This window comes from Oryzias latipes, chromosome 10 (genome assembly GCF_053564925.1).
Source record: "Oryzias latipes strain Hd-rR chromosome 10, Olatipes_Hd-rR_3.1".
NCBI lineage: Eukaryota > Metazoa > Chordata > Actinopteri > Beloniformes > Adrianichthyidae > Oryzias > Oryzias latipes.
In genome coordinates, this window is record NC_136246.1 from 8,820,134 (window position 1) to 8,841,995 (window position 21,862).

At 38.8% G+C, this 21,862-nt stretch overlaps 1 protein-coding gene and 1 long non-coding RNA gene across 2 annotated transcripts in view; one reads left to right on the plus strand and one right to left on the minus strand.

Annotated features, from left to right (window-relative positions):
• Nucleotides 1–21,862, plus strand: part of slit3 (slit homolog 3 (Drosophila)) — a 316,135-nt gene that overhangs the window by 143,916 nt on the left and 150,357 nt on the right. The gene's annotated exons all lie outside the window — the stretch shown is intronic.
• On the minus strand, nt 10,241–13,215 carry LOC144994698 (uncharacterized). The gene is made up of 5 exons (XR_013658294.1): nt 13,154–13,215; nt 11,637–11,814; nt 11,399–11,546; nt 11,129–11,238; nt 10,241–10,814 (listed from the first exon to the last, which is right to left on the minus strand). It is a non-coding gene; the product is annotated as an uncharacterized LOC144994698 (long non-coding RNA).

Sequence of the window (21,862 nt, forward strand, 5' to 3'; positions counted from 1 at the left end):
TGTCGTTTGCGGTTGCAGCGCTGCAGGGGAGAGATAAAACGGTTGTTCTTTTCAGACATGCGACGATCTATAGGACGACAGCGACGTCCCGCTAATGTGAGAAGAAATGACTGCATGGAAAAAAGGAATCATGAGATGGAAAAAAAGAAGGAATAGAAGTAAAGAGAGGAAAACAAAGAGAACAAAGAGCTAAAAGCACATCAAAAATTCCTTGTAAGATTTTCGATTTTTACCAACATTAATGTGTTGTTTGTTTGGTTCCACTATGAATTTAAACAGATTAAAAATTAAGAAAAAATTTGTTGGATTGATTTTTCTTTATTACCTAAAAAATCATTGTATTTACTGATTTTGGTCTAAACTATATTGTTCTAAGTTAGAAATTCCTCTTTGAGTTGTGTCCCCCATTTCCCATCATTCCTCTGTTTACAAGCTAACACACCAGCTTACAGCCCCTCACAACCCCAACCTAACATTAACGGGTGAAACATCAATGGCGAGAAATATCAGAGCTATCCAGCCGTACAATTTAGATCTGGATTCCAGCTCAGATGAGGAAAACAGAGACGTTCGTGGATCTATTGGTCTGTTAGTGGATGCATCAGGATGGAGCTTGTAGCCCGCCCAACATATTTTCAATCTAACAAATACGATCTTTTTTACAACAATTCTTTTTTTTATCTGCTCTTGATTCACAATTTGAATAACAAAAAAACAAACAAATGCAATTTTAATCTTAATTTTTTTCATATTTGTCCTCCATCATCAGAAAAATGGCACAAGATGATGTTAAAAACAGTTTTCATCAGAGTGTGTCTCTGTGAAGCGGGAGGATTAGAACATCTGTGGATTATTATATTTTACTATAGTTCTCTTTCAGAACTTCAAGGGAGCCGGTAAAACTTCTAATGTTTGGTTTCTGATGACACAGAATTCCGGAAAGGAATTCTATTCCTGGAATTATTCGCTTTAGAAATTTGTGTTCAATAGCGTTAAAAAAAAAAAAAACATGTTAGCACGTTGGTGCTGCCAGGTGCGACCGTCATTGGGCCTCTCTGTCTGTGGGCTACAAGAAGGATTTCCTTTTTGTGTCCCGGCGGTCACATGTGCTAGTCTGGGCCAAGATAAAAGCATGTGTGTTTGCATGAATGTGTGTTTGAGGTCTCAGGAAATGGCGGTCTGCTCTACATGTTTCACTCTCGCTGATTTAATTGAGCCTGGGAGATAATAAACTTAGTGTGGCTACCATTTCCTGAAAATACCCTGTAGAGTTGACACTGACCCTCACACACACACACACACATATGCAGACACACACACAGACATTTTGACTATAGAATTACATCTTAAAGATGAGTGGAACAAGTATAGTTTATTTGTCTAAAACATCTGCCAGTTCTGTTTGAATCTAGGCCAGATTTGATAAAATACATATTCAAGTTGTATTTTATTTTTTGCCTTATTTCTTTTCATTTCCACAACAACATAAGCAAAAAAAATCTTGTGCAATTTTTTCACTAAGAAAATGAAAGGGAAAACAAAGAAGTAACTTGTTTTTCTGCTCCTTTTACATTATTTGAACAAGAGAAGTAAAGTTAAAGAAAAAAAGGAATATGTATACATAAAAAAGATAAAACATTTATATAAAAGAAAAGGTCCTGTATCTATCATACATTTCTGCAATACAGCCTTTAGGTTTGTTTGTTGTTTACCTTCCAGTATTTTTATCAGAATGACCACAACAGTGGCAGTTTTACATCATTGCTTGACTTGGGAAAACTGGGTGAAAAAAATTGTTGTTCAAGCTTTTTAAGACGTGTTTATTGTTTGTTCGGCTCCTTCGCATGAATGGCTCATATGTAACGTTTTGTGGTTCATGATGCCGCTATGTTTAACCAATAACAGATACTGCGTCAATAAGAAAGGTGGCAAATCTGATTTAATAGAACTGAATCCCTCCCCATCAGTAAATGTTGTATATTGTTATGGTGTGTTTCTACCTTCCTTGAAAACCAAAAGCGCTTTACAGTTAAAGTCCAGTTCACCCATTCACACACTGACCGCGGCGCCACTGTCTTATGCTATGTTCATTGGCTGCTCGATGCTTCGTCCAAGAATATGTTCATAAACTAGACACTCCTGCCGCGTGTTGGAGGAGCTACTGTCCAAAGACTTTAGCCCCATCACTACATGGAAGTATAACTGTATATCTTGTTTACAATGCATGGAAGACACGGATGATGATGAGAGATCAGAGTTCAGCTGCATCTGAATGACGGCGTTAGGTTGATGACTTGCTGTCCTGCAGTAGTCAGAGGCGAGACACATAAGATTAGGAATACAATTGCAAGATCTTTTTTTATTAATGTTTTCAGAGAAAAAAGAAAGAAAAAGTAAAGGAGGGGTACAATCAGCTTCCTCTCCATGTTGGTTTTGGTCTCCACCTGCTGATTATATCATAAACACATCACAAGCCAAAGCTGAGTCCCTGATTGGTTGACACGACACATTATCTTCATCAAAATTCAGATATTTGAACTCTGGATGCGCTGCCACGCCCGAAATGCGCTGCTGCCAGCCCAGCGGGCCCCATCCAGTGTTCATAATGAATTCTCTGATTGCATCTGTACATTCACCTAACATTGAAACTAGAAGCCTCTGACGCTCAAATCTTATTGGGTGTGAACGTATCTTAACGCTGGCGCCAGCCTGTAACCACAGAGAGCAATGTGGGGTTCAGTGTCTTACCCAAGGACACTTTGACACATGTGCAAGGCAGCAACCGAATTTGCAATCTTCTCTACCTGTGCACCGCGGCCCATAGTTTCAACCTTTTCCTCAATAAGAGGTCTTTTCACCAATACTGTTCTCTGGTTCTACTCTAGTTTCTTTCAGTAAGAAGACAGTAACCTGGTCACAAAGGCTACGTTCACACCGCAGGCTGAAACGACCCAATCCCGATTTTTTTGTCCCTATGCGGCCTGTATCTGATCTTTTCATGACAGTCTGAACAACACAGATCTGATGTTTTCAAATGCGACCCAGGCCACTTGGGTATGTGGTCCTGAATCCGAAACGTATCCGATCTTTTCAAATGCGACCTCCGTCTGACCGGCCAGGCCACATGAATCCGACCAGTACGTCATCGATACGCTACAAAGGTCATAATTCTGCGTTGAAGTAGGCGAAAACATGAACATCAACCATGGGGGACGATGCTGCTGAGACCAGTCAGTGGAAGGGAAGTGAGGTCACCGATTGGATTCATATTTGGGGTGACAGCTCTATTCAGGCCAAACTCAATCGATCTTATCACAGCCGGGCGGTTTTTGAAAACATTTCCAGTGAAATGGCCGAGCGTGGTGTTGAACCTTTCCAGAGATAACTTTTTTTCCCCTTTCCGACCGTGGTCAGAAGCGCGGGGGACAGAAGACGGATCCTCCTTTGGGTTTCACTTCCCCATTCGGACCCTCAGATTCTCCAGAGCGGGTTAATAAAGAATAAATAGGTTTCTGGGGGAAACCTTCTTTTATTATCGTTCTCCTTCCTCCGTAACACACAACATGAATGCGTGCCCCCACTGCCCCTCTCACTGCCCCTCTGAGAGGAGAGAGCACGTGCAGCGCAGTAGGGAATACTGCGCTGCATGTGCTCTCTCCTCTCTCTTACACACACATGCACGGCCCCAGCACATACACATCCCCGTTTCACAACAGTGGCTCCAATGCCTTCTTAAAATGAGAAGATTGTAATTGTGCTGGCTCCTTCAGGAAAATAAATTTAGTAATGCAAAAAGAGCTCCGTTGTTGACAACACTGTTGACGAGTGACGTCGTTCCCTGTTAAGTACTCTTCTGCGCATGCGGGTCACTTCTGGGACATTTCACGGTCACACAGGAGATCACAAAAGTTCACATTTAATTGGAAATGTAAACGGCCTTGCAAAAAAAATCGGACAGAACACTTTAGGAGTCCCTTCAAACCAAAAGCTGTTTTCACTAAAACCAAACTGCATGTCCCTCTAAACATCTCCCTCATCGTCTGTAAAACTGTCGCGTTTTCAGACTTTTGGATACACAAAGGTCTATCCTAAAGCTGCCTTCATCTCTTGGCTTTGCACTCTTATAATGGTCAGCATCACTAATTACTTTTGTCACATTTTATCTTAAGAATCTTTCACCAGAGAGATGGATTACAGCGAGAATATTGAAGATCCGCTGTGGATAAATAACGATTCTGAACTGATTAAAGGGACGGCTATTGTATTTTTTTTTTTTTCTGTAAAGGAAGGAGAACAGAATAAGATTGTGGGGTAGATGTAAAAATGAGTGGAAGACGTAGTGAAAGATCAGCCAGAGAGAAGAAAGGTGTGAAAGAAGGGATGAAAGGAAAGGCATAGTCCCCCAGCTGAGATCTCATTTCCAGCCGCCTGATAATGCTGCTCTTCTTCTGCCCCTAATCTCTGCAAGGAGGAAATGAAAAACACACAGACGTGCTGACACAGACAGTGAAACAGTCTGTTCACTAACGCACAAAAGCATAGCAAACATAGAATTGCAGCGAAGAATTACACGCAGAAGGTTCAACAAACAGCATGATCACCCACAAAAAAGTACAAAATGCATGCAGGCGAATTAGTCTGCAAGGAAGAGTGACAGCTTTTCACTCAAACAATGAGCTCCCCTGCTGGAAGCTTATCAACTTTGTTAAAGTCCCACTCCGATCATCTTTTGATCCATTTTCAAAGTGTTCCCAGTGGTCTTTTAATAATGATTATGCTGGGTTTTTAGTCAAAATAAAAAAATTAAAAAAATGCTGTCATTTTCTAGGACATAGTTTCTGCAGAGCGGCAGGAGTTCATTCGAAATTCAAATCTGGGTTGTCAGCAGGACTATTGGTGGTGGAAAATGATCAATTTTAAGCCTAATTTTCTTCATATATGTCCTCCATCATTAGAAGAATGCCACAAAAGCATGTTAAAAACACAATTTTCATGGCAGTGATGACTCACTAGATCCCACTGATAATCCGCCTTTTCTAAATTGTGGACGGAGGACAGACAGCTGGATGGATTGACAAGGAGAGGGCAGAGTGAGAAGACACTCAACAGGTGTGAGGAAAGTGTAAGGCTGACATCCTCATTTTGTTCTTTCAGTTTCTGTCTCCAAACTTTAACATTAGTTCACGACTTCATTTGTTCATTTAATCCACAGCAAATATTTTCATGCAAGAGAAACAAACCAAATGTAAAAGACAACAACAACTCTTGGATATTATAGATCTAGTCTTACAGCATCATGTCTCTTTTATGGAAGCTCTTTAACTTTGTCATCCTCTGAAGCGGCTTATCCACACACTTTGCTTTGGAGGCTCGCCAGCACGGGAAGAGTGATCCATCATCTTTGAAAATGTAACTTTGCGGGGCAACTGTGTAAAGAGGATGCTCTCAGAAACGCCAAGTTGACTGATGAGTGTGACTGATGTGCAGACACTGATGCTGACGGGCCGGCGGAGGGCTCCAGTTGAGCCAATCAGAGAAGCCTCACAGCTCCATCTACTGTCCTGAAAACTTTCCTGCTATTTCTGTTTTGTTTTTTTTTCTGCTATTCTTGTCTCCTTATTTTGAACCCCCTAAATGAACGCCATTTCATATAGCAGTAAAAACATGAACGGCTTCTCTCCTCAACGAGCAGTGTGCTTATGAGCAACAGGAGGCCGGGGCACGCATGCCTTATGACCGCAGATTACTTGATAAACCCATGAGGAACTCCAGAGCATCCCTGTCAATTGGTGCAACATTCTGAACTGCAGCGGTTGGTTGGATTCGTGTTTTCCTTTGCCAGCCTGGGACTGTTCACTGCACTTTAAAGCTCAAAACCGTATCCTGCTGCTGTTCAGCATCACCGCCTCTATAGTCGTCAGATTCCCTCTAATATGAATTGTGGACCCACTTATCTCCTCTCTTGGGGATTGGCTGACTGCACTTTGAGGGGAGGTTTGCATTTTCTTCTGTAGGAAATCACTGCCAAAGTAGTAATTACAGATATATTTAATGTGTTTGCATTGAAGCTCCTTTGAGAAAATCCTTTAAAAAAGAAAAATCCCACTGGAGCGTCTGACGGTAGTATAATAAAACATCAGTGCTCGTATCCTTTGGCCTCCTGAAATGCCTGTCGTGTGTTGACGTTGTAGCCTAGTAACAGCGATTTGCAGAGCTGGAGTCCTGTTTACTGTCACGCCGGTGGAGCTGTGGCGCAGCGGGGCTCCGTTTTTGTTCCCCCTGGCAAATCGTCGAGGTCTCTGCAGATCTCAAACCCCCTGTGTGACTTTAGTATTTGAAGTTTCCTTTCAAACTAAGCTATAATCACAAACTCAAACAATCATGAAAAACAATTAAAAATAAAGTGAAGTCACAAATTGGTGTCACACAGCCACTAAGTACATATAAAAATTCGTCACAAACGAAAAAGTGAGAAAAGGGTGTGATGTATCACGAATGAACCACGCTTAACCATGGAAGAAGTTCAAATAAACCACGCTAAGAACACCTAAATCAGCGTAGAACACGTAGAATCGTACGTGATTATTGCACTGTTTACAGGCAATTCATTAGTAATCCGTCCGGCAATTACATAATTTTTACGTGATATAAAAGTCATGTATCGGAGGTACATGTGTGAAAAATCTGTTAGACATACTTGGAACCACCGTGGAAAGCCACAAATTTGCAGATGCAACTCGCAAAAATCAGCACAATTTCGTAAGATTTACGTAACAATTGCGTATAAACTAAGTATAAATACGCATAGAATGCATAATTCTCAGCTGACTAAGGATATACAGCTCAAAACCGAATTCACGTAAAGATCCATCGGTCGAAACCGTCGACGGACATCTGTGTGAATTAACTATATCACGCATGCATTGAGAAAAATGAAATATCATACGTGGAAAATGTACAAAATGTATGTAGCTAACGACTAGAATGTGGTGTGAGGGCACCGTACGACAACGTCACCCGTCTGTCATAAGTGCTTACAGCTTACATAATCCTTACAAATACTTCACAAAACACTTACCCAGTGCACAACAATGGTACGCTCCAGTTTCCTGATGTCTGAGCCTCAAACACACTGCCAGACACACCCCTGTTCCCCCGTACAACCCCAAGTACAGGTGATTGAGAGTAGGGCTTTCATATTTGGGTTTAAAAGGACTAAATAATGAAACTGTGATTGAATGTTTGCAAACATCTCCTTTTTATTGAAGGTAGAGTCGTATTTTAGATCAAGGCTGGATGATTTGAAACGCTGAGAGTGAAGCTGTGTTGTTACAGGGAGGCTGTGATGAAAAGTTGCGTCTTGTCCATCCGAAAAGGTGTAGTTCCAGCGACTTGGCATCTAAGGATTTTCAGACGCCAGAAAGAGTTCTCTAATGTCTGAGATGACCTGGAAAGCCCTCAGAGGCACTAAAAGAGCTGCAAAGGATGTTAAGGAAGATAGAAAGCAGGCGGAGCCAACAGCCTTCTCTGGAATGAAGTCGATATGGCACAAACTGCTGTTAAGATTTACACTGCAGAATAGAGTATTTTTTATTATTTTCCCCAAGTTTATCTCCCAATCATGAAATTTGCTCCAAAGATTTGTTTTTTTCCCCCACTATGTCCTCATTTGCTGTTTTACCCAAGCACTTTGCATGGAGCTTTGCTTCAATATTTCGTCCAAAGAAGCCCTCGGTAGCTCTCAGGGAAAATCAAAACAAGCAGTAAAAAATGTCAAATGAAACCAAAAGAGGTTTCAGTTTCCCTCATTTGTCTTTGGGGTAAGTGTGAAGTGATTCTCCGTGTGTTCCTGAGGTAAAAATGTAATGCTTCAGGATTATCCCTTGTGCAGCCCGCTGTAGCTTCATCCTGGAAAGCATTAACAGTCTGAGGCAATTACTTCTCAATAGTTACCTTCTGCCCAGAGTGTGGGTGTGCAGGAGCATGTCTGTGTGTGCGTGACAGGGAAAGTAACAATCAGCACAATGTGGCTGTTTGTTTTGTCGTACATTAGCATGGAGTGTGTGTGTGTGTGTGAGTGTGTGTGGAGGGAAGCATTTGTGCACCATGATGACAACATGCGCTGATTGTGCTCTCATGGGTCTTGTCCTTCCAGTGCTCTACCTCGGGTTATTTCTTTAACCCACGCCTAACTTTTTCCTTCCATCTTTACTTTAAATTGCTGGTCTTCATTTTTTTTGTCATTTTTTTTTCCAAAGACCCACTCGAAAGAAAAGTGTGTTTTTAACAAGTTCTTGTGGCATTTTTCTGAAGACGGAGGACAAATATAAAGAGATCCAAATTGGGTCTTTATTCAAATTGTCGCGAATCAGGAGCAGTCAAAGAAAACGCCGTTTGAATGAGATCATGTATGTGACACGCTGGGGGGGTCACAAGCTCCCTGCTCCGATCCATTCTGATGCAATTGACTAGATGCACACACTATTGTGATGTTAGATTGAGGGGATAGTAAGCTAGTGGGAGAGGTTGTAAACACATGGGTGATGGAAAGTGGGGGCGGGCTTACCCCATACCAACTGTTCCGCCCACAACTCAGAGATGACCTTGGAATGAACTCCTGCTGCTCTGCAAAAAACAGAAAATGACTTTGGCTAAAAATAATGATATTCATAATTAAAAGACCACTGGGAATGCTTCTCCTTACTTCTGCCTTGGTTCTAGTTTAGCCTCATATTTGTTGCTCTTTTGGACGTTGTTCTGCATCCTTATCTAAACTTTTACCTCTGTTGTCTGGTCTTTTTTTTCTGGATTGCTCCTTTATTTCAGTTCTTCTCTGTTTCCCTTTTCTTTTCTCTTTTTTGGATTGTCTTTTTTTCTAATCTCATTCCCTTTCACTCAAATCTTCTTCTTTGTCCTTGCTGCCCTCCATCCATCCCTCCATCTTCTTCTCTTATTCCTCCTGTGTCTGCCATCCTGTCTGTACCTCATCATCTTCTTCTCCTTTTATTCCTCCTTCTTTCTATACTCCCCCCCTTTAGTCCACGCCCACCCTCTCCATTAGCAGATTAGATTTGGTCCCTTAATGCCGCTGGGCACCCCGACTTTACGGGCTCCCATTACTCCTAAATCATTTTTTTTTTTTTTACCTCCTCTCCATGTCTTTTCCCCACTGCTTCTCCTCCTCCACCCCAAAGCCCACCACTACCTGCCGTTTCTGGTCTGTGCAACACTCTATGTGGTCCAGAGGCAGTGATCTGTAATCCAGAGTGACTGTGAGGGAGGGAGGGGGGGGGGACTTCAGTGTTAGTGTGTGACCTATCCATCTTTATCTCCCGTAGCATATCAACTAGGGCTGCAGGATATGAGGAAACCTCACGATATGTGATATTGATATTAGTGATCAAAATTGCATTGATAAAACTTGCAGTACATGAATTAAGCTAAACAACCAAAAGCATAATTTCCATTTCACTGCAATAGTTTAATTTAAATAAGGGTAAAAAAGAACTTGAATTATACTCCAAATGACCCTCATCTACATGGAAGGCGAGCATCTACCATAGATGAGTTCCAAAATAAATAAAAGAGCTCCATCCGATTGGTCAACATCTTGAAAGTGTTCATCTGATTGGTCAAATGCATAAATGCTCATTTGTTAAATACTTCAAGCTGCCATAAGATTGTTTTAGCACATTTAAGGTAAGCATTTATTGCAATTTTCGCAGACTTTTGCGATATGCGTGTTCCACATAGATATCGCGATAAGGCCTAATTTTAACTAATTGAGTCTTTCGTTTCATACCAACACTGCAAAAATTGACTGTCTAAATACAAGAAATTTAGACTTATTTTTAGATTATATTGTCTTAAAACAAGTGAAATTATCTGCCAGTGGGGTAAGATAATTTCACTTGATAAGATATCTTAAAATAAGAAAAAATATCTTGGCTTTTAGAAAGAGAGAAACAACTCAAAATTAGTAGTAAAATACTCATTTCAAGCACTATTTTTTAGGTAAAAAAGTCTCAAAACTAGTTTATAAATTCTTCTTTGACAGTTGTTTATTACTCACTTTGAGTAAAAAGACCCTAAAACTAGATAACCGTAAGAAGATATGCTTTTAATTCAAGAGTTATTATACTAGAATTAAGACTTATTGCTAGCTGAATTAAAGCTAGTATTGTGTAATTACTAGCTTTTGTAGCTCAAACCAAGACAAGAAAAATACAAGCATACAGGATTAGTATACTTAACAATATTTATTTATATTGCTTTTTTCAAAATTGCTTTGAATACACTGTTAACATAGAATACTTCTGCTTCTACAAATACAAAGAACTGCTTGAAGCATTTCAACATAAAATTTAACATAGGTTTACAGCTAAATCTTAATGAACGCTGATGCAGGCCATACTAGTAAATAATCTGAGGTTAAGAGAAATAAGAAAAAGAGTGTCTCTGGTTAACATCACCAAACAAGGCATTCATTTCTCACCGTGAGAGCTCTACCACTCAGTAAAAACGTTTCACTCTGCCAAAACTTTTTTTATGAACTTGTGGTGTCCCGCTCGTGAATATTGTCCTTCAATATTTCTGTCTGACTGACAAAGTAGGGTTGCCACAAACTTGGGATGGGTAAGATGGAAGGTGTAGTGGTAAGCCAACAGATAAAACAACCTATGGCCAAGATCTTCTTTGGCAAAGGTGGTGATGGGAGTTTCTCCACTTGCCACGAGACAGCAGGACCCATCAAAGAGCAACACCGGGCTGGAGAAAGATCTCTTCTCCAGGTATTTGGCAGGATCATCTGTTGGCTAAAGATAAAAATAATTAGGGTAAAACAGTTTATGTTGTAACTTTTACTAAAAATGTTTTGTTAGTAATAATGAAACATCACTAGGGTCGTATTTGCCATTTTGAAAATTAATATAATTTTTGTAGATGCTTGTATTTAGGCTTTTTAGGTGTCATTAACACCATTTTGCATATCTAGTGGCAGAAAAAAAAACAGAAATGCTGGGATCCTCACATTGTTCCTTCCAGTCTCTACCCACAGTTATTACAGACCATCAGAGACAAACAAAAATCAAGCACAAAATCAAAGTTTCAAATGGGAACAAAAACTCACCTCTAGAACATGCAGCAATGCTTCACTAGCATGTGCCAGTTTCTTAAGGGGTGAAGTTGGAGATGGGAAAAGCGTTGGGAGTGCTCTGAAGAGTGCAACGTTGTGTTCAACTAAAATAGAACAATATAATAGAATAACTCAGTTATTAACTTCATTTTCAGCTTAATGTTGAGTTTACATTAAATTGAATATCAGTTTGCATAATAACAACGCAATTCTGACCAACACCTCTGAAAACATTATGCAAAAAAAGACAGTAAAATGAGTTACCTCCACTTAAGTTCATGGGAGGCTTCAACACTTTTTTCCAAACTCTGTAAAACTGCACTAGTGAGCAGAAGTCTTCCCATCTGTCCTGTACTTGACATCTGAATTTGCCGTTTCCCATATCCTGGATCCACCGCAGCTCCTCCATCACCTAAAACACAAGTAACATACAAAAATGCCTCCTTAGTAAAGATGGGCGGTGGGGGGAACAACCAATCAAAAACACAAGTAAATTGCTTACATGATGAAGCTCCTTGAAACATGGATATGCCTCCAGAATCTTTGTAGGTCTATCATCTTCTTTTAGGACATCACTTTCAATGAAGGCTTTTCTTGACTGAAATCCGAGGTCAAGGATCTGGCAGACAGCATCTTGGTTTGGTTTTGGTTCTCTATACATCTATCGAGGCTATCCGTTTCTGCCAAAATGAAAAATAAAAATCAGTGAAGATATCAGACATATTCTGAATTATACAATGGGTTTTAGCCGACATGAACTGTTATACTTCCATTATTTATTAGAGCAACATAAATGAGAAAGCATCTTACACTGCTGTATATAAAAGCTTGTTTACAATGTAAATGTAAACAACAATAGCTGTAATGTCTCAATATCAACAATATCAATATCCAATGGTATAAGGATAATTAAGGTAGGTCAAAAAAATAAGAAAAGGTAAAGCATTTTAAGTGATCACATAGAGGGCATAATTTTATTCCTGAAGGAAACAGCAAAACAACAACATATTTGCGATCTGAATCAAAGATACGAGTTCTTAGTGTCATAACCTTCTCATAACTTGTCTAATCCAAGTAAGGGAGGTATCATTGCAAAGCTAGTCAGAGAACTACATGAATTAAGGTTGATATCAAATCCATTTTTACTTCATTATCAACAAATAATAAGTAATTACGAATAAAACCAAAAAGATTGTACAGTTCAATTAAGCTAAACAGATGCTGTGAGGCAGAGTAAACACTGAAATCTTCTTCATGGCATATATAATGTTTATAAAATGATCCATTTTTAGCTGACCAAAAAAACCTTTGGAAACAGATATCCTATTTACACTATTTTCCTTTTACATTTTAACTTTTCAAGTTAATAAATAAGAGAGATTCCAGACTCGTTTCCTGGGTTTGAACTATCATGTGGCTCTATGTGTAAAAATACTTTGAAGTACTTTCAAAAGTCATTATTGATTTTTATAAATAAATAAAAACAATAATAAAACTGCTGTTTTATTTATTTATTATTTTATACCACAATCCAATAGTATTTCATTAAGCTACGTTTGCTCCTTTATGTTTGTAGACATTGGTTGCAGCCTATCAGTTTACTCAAAACCTGTCACATGACCTCATGTCCCAGCATTCACTTCTTGGACGGAGCCTTGCAAACGGGGGGAACAGCACCTGCTCGCTTTTGATTACTGATTAAATTTCCGGGAGGTGAAGATAACTACAACAAAAAATATTAGCCTGCATGTATAGTACGCACCGATCTAGTGACGCTCATTCATAAAACGGAGAAAACACTGCAGCCTCGCGTTCCTCTAAATGGAAGAAATTCTGGTGGCTAAGCTAGGTCATACGAACATGCCTAGAAGAGACGGAATGCCGCTCTGCTACATTTGACGACTACTTGACGACTAGCTTGGATACCTAGCTGTCATTAGGCTTCGGGGAACAATATTTGTTCACATTGAGTGAAGTAATAATATTTAATAAAATAAAAATAGTCTCAGAAAAACTTACCGAACAGGCTATCAGAAGGGTCTGGTTCAAAGTGGCTGCTGCTTTTCCCTCTCTTTCCAACCATCAGGACAGGCGCAACCAAATGACTTGAGGGGGGTGGGGGTGAGAGGGTTACCGCAAAATATGTACCTTTGTCCACAAAGTTGTATGATGTAATTAGAAGATATTATACACACTACTTTAAAACTCACCTCTATTATTGTTGTATGGTAATACTAGGGAAAATAAATTTTGTGTTATTTATGAAACCCTCCCGTCCCCCCATTCCCTTCTTAGCTGGTATTGACCGCAGGAGGAAAAGGAGTACCGTATGTTCATGTTATTTCAGACTTTGAGATAGTCCAGATTGTTTTTGCACCCGTTTTACCAATGCAGAGCGTATTAAGACTTACAAATCTGATTGAACAGCATCTGAAACGATTTAAGCCATTGTTTCCTTAGAAAACTGTAATTCCTAAGCAACACTGCCTTTGCATCTCCCTGTTAAAATTATTTATCTTGGTTGTTTAGACATATGTGTATTATGTTTGAGTCAAAGCACATTTTTTAAACAATGGTCATCTAAACTAAACTTCAGAAATGTCTGTTAATCACTTGTCAACCATAATCAGCTTTTTGAATGCTGTCAAAATGATATCAGCACAGAGCATCCCATATATTTTTACATGAGAAGGAGTTGGGCCTTGTCTCAGAAATAATTAATTTGGAACACATTACAGGAAAGATTGGAAGGTTTTGTGACAGTTGTGTTCTGTTACTGATTTGCACAAGGGTTATCCCTTTTTCTATCTATCTTAGATGATCCCCCCCACCTTCCATTGACATGTTCTCCCTACCATGACAAAGGTGGAAAGATTTCATGTTATCCATGGACACCAGTGAAGATCAAAAATCATTGAAGAAAAAAGGTTCAGAGCACTGTCTAGTGGGTCTAGATGACCCAACTCCTAATGTTAAAGTGCCTAGGATAGCACAAGGGTTACAGAACAGGTATAGCAATATTACTTTTCTTAACAGCTTTGTTGCTGTTGCAGTGTTCAAGTCCACATGTTACTAGGTCTTGAAACAAGTCTTTACAGCTAAAAGTGGTCACAAAATAAAAATTCAAGCCTCTGCGAGTAATTTATCTTGTTGTACATGTAAAATGACTAATTTTAGCCTTTATAAAACTAAGTAAGAAATAAAAGACTAATAATCTTGTAACAAGATTAATAATCTAATGAATTCTTCTCTTGCATAGTAATTTATTCTTAAAACAAGTTTTAAATGATTATTGGACTAAATTTAAGATTATAATTCTAGGTTAGAAACTTCATTTTTGCAGTGAAAATGTTTATCATAGACCTTATGTGTGTTTGAATGTGTGTTAACTTTAGATGAAAAGCAAGAATCAGATATGTCCTTTAAATGTATTTTTTTCTTCAGGAGAATCTTAAAAATGGGGAAATTCAAAGGGTTTTGTTTCAGTATGCACACGAGCGCAGAAGCCGCCGTTCACAGTGTTGCCGGTGTCTCTGTAGAGTCAGCATCTTATCATTTATTATGCCAGTGGGTGCGTTAGCTGCAGCTTCACCTTCTGTGACAAAACTGCTGATCACCGCGTCCTTTTTAATCATGTCTCAACAGCTTTTAGCTCATTTACTGCATTCATCTATATGCTGCGCCGAGTGTACCATGAAAGTACCGTCATGTACTGAAATAATGTGAGACCTATCGGAGTTCCAAGCACGCTGCTCTATTGTCAAATAAATGCTATTATATGGAGCAAAAAAAGGATAACATTCCTACGGGGACAGAGACACAGCAAAAGACCGTCTTAGCTCTCATGGTTAAAATCATTCATTTAGAATAATTGTAAAAATTCTTTTTATTTCCCATATGAATCACTTAAGGGGGAGTGGACTTTAAAAAATGCAAATAAAACCCCCAAACCAATCATTTAGACGTGAAGAGAATGTTATGTTAAAGTCCTGCTGGAAAATCAAGGAATTTCATTGACATGATGTGTGATGTAAAGCTACATCATTTTAAAAAGTTGTATTTCACCTTCCTTTTTTTATTATTTATCAAACACAACCGATTATATGTTGTAGGGTTAAACAGTTTTGCAGAAGTCTTCAATACTTATGAGTACTGACAATAAACTGTGCTATCGTTTTTTTTTTATATATTACATTGGACATTCATTGGAATCAATGAAATACTTCAGCCGCTGTTTTTCTCAAAAAGCTGAGTGGCTGTTGGCTGCCTCATTTTGTTCCTTAAAATAAAATAAAATAAGTAAAACATTTGCCATCCCAGTTATCAACATTAAAAGCACTAAACATGCAAAATAACAGCATCATCGTAAGCTTTAATCGTGGACAATAACAGTTTGATTCTTGTCCACAGTAAACCAGATGACCAGATGAATGAATATTTATGTCGATAGTGAATTTACAAGTGTAAGACCAGCAAAAAATGTTTTGCAATGAATATGGATGGTCAGAAAGATTCTTTAGTCAGGCCTGTCAAATATGGAATTATTTCAGTCTCAATAATCAGAAATGCACACAACCTGTTTCACAAATACACACGCTCTGATTCCCAACTGTAATTGTATTTGCAATATAAATTTGGAAATGCACACGTTGTGTTTCACAAACACACAAGTTGTGTTTCCCACATGCACTCTAAATGTTTCACACATGCACAATAGGTGTTTCTTACAAATTTCGTTTCACACAAAAAACACAAAAAAATAAAAAAAAAATGTTTCAGAAATTCACAATAAATGCTTCACAAAGATGATTTTTAGTTACACTTGTATTATGAACTTACATATCATGCAAAATGCAGGATGTGCATTTGAAAACCCCCTCTCATTTGTGAATTTCCCCACGTTTGTGAAAGAAATCCCTGCAGCCAATTTTGAGACTCTCCTGACGCAGCAGATAAACTAATGTCATCATTGGCTAATGAACCTGTCAGTCAAACCCATCCGCAAATCAGGCGTGTTCGCTTTCAGCTAATTGAATGGCCCCTTATTTCTGATTATTAAGACTGAATTAATCCCATTGTCCAAGCCAATAATAACATGACAACTGGACTCAGTGACCCCTCCTCCTTGATTTCCAAACAGGAAGTACTCGCCGGTTCCTATAAGTCAAAAGCCTATAGACTTCTGTTGAAAAGATAAACATCCATAACTCAATCATTTTATTTGTCTGAATGACCATTCTTGCTCTGATGCCTTGTGGCCTTCCAACAAGGTCATTCCTGATTGCTGAGAGTGGTTGGCATAAAATATGCATGCCCCCATATTGGTTTCTTCAAATATGGGGGCATCCATACCAAGAAAAAATGGTGACTTGAGTAAACTATTTTCAATGGATGTCAACAAACACACTTTCCAGTTCTCATGAACAGTAGATGGTCAAAACTCTCCAATTATGCAACAACAAAAAGTTATTAAAGTAACAGTTTGATGGCAGAGGACTGTTAATGTTATGTTTAAATCAAAGTCAATTTTTTCCATGTTCATATTAAAAGCTGAAAGTGCTAAAAAGGAAAATACATTTTTTAATTGATTTAATTTTAAAAAGTACTAAAATAACTTTATTAATAATGATAATAATAAAATGAAAAAGACAATTTAAGTAAAAAATAATAAAATGAAATAAATATAAAAACAATGTTTTATAAATACACTAAAAATAAAATAAAAAAATAAAAAATAAAGCGTAAAATAAAAAAGGACACTCTTATCAGAACTTAGATTTTTTTTCTCAAGATATAAAAAACATTAAAAACATTGTAACTAATCAAAATAGCTTGTTACTGATTAATATTTACATTTTTTGCCAAATGTTTTCTGTCATGTTTAACCAAAACGGAGCAGTCAAATTAACCTAAAATCAATTTTCGGCACTATTCTTGCTCTTTTTTTTTTGTTATTGAGGAAACACAGTGGAGAGGAACAAAAGCACAAAATCAGAAGCCACTCAATCTAATCTCCCAGCCTTAATGGGAGCTGCTGCTTTTCAGACACACCCTGAGATGCGAGCACGAGCACACACACACACACACACACATGGACAGAAAATGATGCAAACACATACAAGTGCATGCTTCCTTTAAACACTGCTCAAACTCTTTAGTTCACAGAGAAGCCCTGACAGGTTTAACAACAATACAAGCTCAGTCAAAAGCATGCAAACAAGCACCTGTGAGTGCAGACACACATAGATCTCCTTGCTCCAGTTAGCCCTGACATTAGCCACTTGCTGTTTCTAACTGGATCATGGGGCTTACTAAAGAGATTAGGGCCTGGAGACAGCATAGCAACCACACAGATGCTGTCAGGGACACACTGACACACACAAAAGTGCTTTCATCCCTTGATTGTCTCTTTTATTCCTTTTATCCATTCTCTTTTTTACTACCTCCTTCCCCTTTCTGTTGCACACACACTCACACACACACACACACAGACTCACACCAGCAGACAGGCCCTCAGGCTGAGAAGACAGCAACCCACAGCGACGGTGGAAGAGGCTCTATCAGAGGAATTAGCTTACCAGTAACTAAGAAGGGAGGATGACAGTCTTCCCTGTTCACCATCACAAGCAATTTCCATCACTGAGCACAGCCACACACTTACTGGCATTGTAGAAAAGCCTGCCCATTTCCGAGCATTTGTCTCAATACAGGGATAAGCTTTGCAGCATTTTGAAAGCTAATTTAACTGCTAAATTATAGTTAGTTTAAAGGCTTTAAACCTAAAAACTTCTAAACTTGTTGTAATGAACATCTATCATGTTTAGCCTAAGATATAAACTTATTGTACTACCATAATGTTTATGGTTAGGGTTTAATGTCCTTTTTGTGTGTGACAAACCTCTCATACAGTTTGTCCTTAAAGAGACATCGCGTGTCATGTACAAAGACAGTTCAAGGTGCTTTACATAAAACATTCATAGAATCATTCCAAAGCAATATTAAAGGATTAATCATAAAAAAAGATAAAGGAACGTTTAAAAGAGCTGAATTAAAAGGATGCCTAAAGTATAGAAACTATTTAAATGCAGCTGAGAACAGGTGGGTCTTTAACCTGGATTTCAAGTCTTTCCGCTAATCTAAGGCTTTCTAGAAGTCTGTTGCAGATCTGTGGAGCATAGAAGCTGAATGCAGCTTCTCCTTGTTTGTTTTTGACTCTAGGAACTGACAACCGATAACCAGAGAGGCTGGCTGGTACATACCAGTTCAGGAAGTCAATCATGTATTTTGGTGCTAAACCATTCAACACTTTATAAACCAGTAACATAACTTTAAAGTCTGGCAGACAGGAAGCCGGTGTAAGAACCACAGAACTGAACTGATGCGGTCCAATTTGTTGGTCCTTGTGAGAACCTGATTAGTAGAGTTCTGAATAAGCTGGAGTTTTTTGATAGATTTTTTTGCTTGTCCTGTGAAAACATTTCCACGTGGTCAAGTCGACTGAACACATGAACTTGTTTCCCCAGGTTCTGCTTAGACGTCAGGTCTTTAATCCTTGAAATATTTTAAGCTGATAATGTCCTGCCTTAATGTGTTCATGTAAATTTTGGTCCGTGTCCATGACTACACCCAAGTTTCTGGCCTGGTTGGTAGTTTTTAGATACCTCAGTTTTGTTTTTGTTTAACTCAAGTAAGCTTTGGTACAACCAGTCATTTATATCCTCAATGCATTTACCAGGACAGAATGGGAAGACAAAAAGATTTGAGCTCAATCAAAGTCTATCGGAAAAATACTTATTTTACTGCCTCTACATTTGCTCTGTGTGCAGGTAACCAAATAAGGCAAAAACTTTCTGATGACGTTTGTTAATGTGCTTCAACTTCTGAAATTGTTTAGTGATTTAAATATGATGTCATTTCAGCATTCTTCTAAACTACAAATTTAAAATTTATAGTTTAAAAATATTTGGAGTCTCCAATCCATTCAACCATTTTCAGGCAAGAAAAGAAGGCAAGGTAGAAAACAAAGACAAAAGTCACCATGAATGAAGCTCTGCCATGTTTCCTGTGGCTGCTTTGCTCTCCAAAAAGACCATGTACTCTTTTTTTTAGATGAAAGGGTCTTATGGTCTAGGCATTAACTTCCATGTCCTTCTTAAACATGTCATTTTCTTAAGTTCTGTCAAATAATGTTTTTGTTCTATATGAAAAAAAGAATTGAAAAGCTGAATGAATGATTATTGTCATCAGTAAGGGTAATGATTTATCCGTAGTTGTTTTTAAAACTTATACCATGGTCCGGGTAAATACTCAATTCTTATTGGCTTTAAAAAGTGATAATCCATAGGGATAATGCACGCCTTAAAAAGAAGTTCCGGTCACATAGCGTAAAGGAGATGAACTAACTCTCTGAACTTATGCTTTATATGGAAATCCTGGAATTTCTCAAAACGTTCAAGGATTTCAAAAACCAAAAGGCATAGCAGGAATAAGATGAAGGAGCTTAATAGTTGAATAGTTAAAAAAATGTGAAATGTCCTAGCTGGGTCTTGAACCGGCAACCTCCTGCACAAAGACTTCCCTAAGAATTTCAATGAAGCAAAAAATCCTGGAAATCCTGGAATATCTTGAAAAGTAGGATTTGAAAAACCAAAAGTCATAGCTGGATTAAGCAGAAAGAGATGAACATTTTAATAGTTTAATGGTTAAAATATGTGAAAAATTGTAGGAGTTAAGCATGAAAGCTAAAATTGTTGAAGAAATGACTGAACTGTTGAGAATTTGAAGATGTTGCTAAAATGGCTAAAAGTACTAGCATTGCAATCAACATAATCACCCGACTCAGAAAAACACATTGCTTGAGAGTATCATATTGGTAAGAGCTACATGTTATAAGTTGATAGAAAATCCACTTTTTTTCAAAATGGTGGCTTTTCTATTGATTTTATCTCCATATCAACCATTTTATGTTTGCGTCGCCTGGGCATAATGAACAAATCGACGTCAGTTACAGACGAATCGGAAAAAGCAAACTTTTGGACGTCCTTAGCAACGAGGTTGTTTGCTAACTAAGCCCACATTCCCTATATGTCCGTATCTAGTGTATTTCAATATGTTCAGTTCAAGCCATGGATGCAGTAAAACGCAAAAATCGCTTCAAATTTTGGCACAAAATGGCCGCCAAATCGTAGGTCGTGTCGCGATCCCATAAAGATTTCAAAACGTATGTTGTAGTCCAAAGCCTTGTGATCATTTTAACGTTTGAATGGTAGCTAATACCGTTCGTCCGAGAGGGCCAAGCCACCTTCAACACCATCAGTGCAGCTGACATTAGACAGCTGGGTAGAGCACAGGACTGGAAAATGCTGGCGGACCTGGACAAAAAACTATGCTTTCCACGGGAGGTTGCATCCACCAACATTCAACCAGACCTTGTACTGTGGTCATCCATGCATAAGCTCGTATACATCATAGAGCTCACAGTACCCTGGGAGAGTGCAGTAGAGGAGGCTTATGAAAGGAAGATGCTGAGGTACGCCGAACTCACAGCATACGCCAAAGAGCAAGGCTGGAGTGTGAAGGTACCCCCAATGGAAGTAGGATGCAGGGGTTTTGTGGCAACTTCAACACCTAGGCTACTGGGAGGGGAGGGGAGTGCGAGGGAGGGCTCAAAGGCAGGCAATTAAAGACCTCTCCCAGGCAGCTGTGACGGGGAGTCAGTAGCTGTGTATCAGGAGGAAAGACCTGACCTGGGCTTCCAAATGTCTGGTGGCTGATGGGGTGAACCTGGGACGCTGGGATTCACTGCTGAACCCTCTGGAGGTGTTGTGGGCTTATCAGTGATAAAAGATGTCACCATTCATCTGCTTGCCACAGTGTCTCATCTGTGCCTTAGTAATTTTTTTAGGGATAATAACATGTCGTCCTATAAAACAGACCTGAAATATATATATATATCCCATCTTTATATATCTTTATATATTTTCCCATCTTTACAAATCCTCATAAAATCTCAAATAAGCACTTTTTTTAGAACATAAAAAGCATATCAGAGCAGTGTTCACATGCACAAAATTATTTGTTTCTCACTTTCTTTCTTTATTCTGAAAGTGGTAATCAATGCTAAATTGTGTGTTTTCAGTTGGATAAAAGCTGCAAATGGCAGTGACAGTGATAGTGCTTCAATTAATATCTGCTCGGGAGCATTCAAAAGGGAATACTCCTGTTGTTGGAACAGATGTAAACATGTTTAGAATTTCACTTTTTCCAGATTATAAACCGCATGACAACCGAGTCGGCGCTTCATACTGTTATCGCACATATCAATAAAAACATGCAGCAAACACATCCAAACCCCAAAACCACAAACCAAGCTGTGACTTTATCAGAAAGGCTGTTTTGTTTTGACTGGTGCACACCACCGTCTCTGTCAGTACCTCAGACAGGAAACACAACACCATCGCACACATTCTCTGTCTATCCTTTGTGCCGCAGAGACACCTGCAATGTTGTGCTCTGTTTCTGTGCTAAAAGTTAATTGGCCCTCTGGCAAAATGGCCTGCAGTAACCTTGACAACGCCGACCTGCTGAGAGACACATCAGCTCTTAGAAATGTCTTACATATAGGCTCACAACATGCACACTCTGAACATGTCTGTGCTGAGCATGCAACACTGCCTTAATATGGACGCACACGGAGCACTCACACACAGTAATCCCATTCAAGACCAG